This window comes from Penaeus monodon, chromosome 20 (genome assembly GCF_015228065.2).
Source record: "Penaeus monodon isolate SGIC_2016 chromosome 20, NSTDA_Pmon_1, whole genome shotgun sequence".
NCBI classification, from domain to species: domain Eukaryota; kingdom Metazoa; phylum Arthropoda; class Malacostraca; order Decapoda; family Penaeidae; genus Penaeus; species Penaeus monodon.
The window spans coordinates 32395560-32395966 of record NC_051405.1 but is presented as its reverse complement, the minus strand read 5'-3'; the positions used below and the strand labels follow the sequence as shown (position 1 = coordinate 32395966).

The 407-nt window shown below is 40.8% G+C and overlaps 1 protein-coding gene across 2 annotated transcripts in view; it reads left to right on the top strand.

Moving 5' to 3' along the window:
• LOC119586067 overlaps nt 1-407 on the top strand; it is a 39768-nt gene that overhangs the window by 38173 nt on the left and 1188 nt on the right. The gene's annotated exons all lie outside the window — the stretch shown is intronic.

The following is a 407-nucleotide window of genomic DNA, read 5'->3' as shown; positions in this document are numbered from 1 at the left end:
ATTAAGTATTTCCTCATCTCTTTCCCTTCCTCATATGCCCTGCTGCTATCACCCCCCCCCTCCCCCCTTTCTACACAACCTCACTATCCGATTCATTGTTATTAATTTTGTATTAAAAACATCCCTGAAATAATGCTATTTCGCGTGAGTAACATGTGACATGATGGTATTTAGTAATTATTTAGTTTCGGGGTCATGCGTTATTTTGAGTAATGAGCCACATAACCATCGCCGTGACGTGTTCGACGGTTCCCCGGACCATTATTGTTGAAAAATGTATAGTAAAAAGGGGGGGGGAAGAAAAGAAAAAAGAAAAAAAAGGCCACTCACTAATTAACAGAGACTATGATGGCCAGGGAGGAAGGTGGGCTGGCGCGAGTTATTTACAAAAAAAGAATGCATAGTAA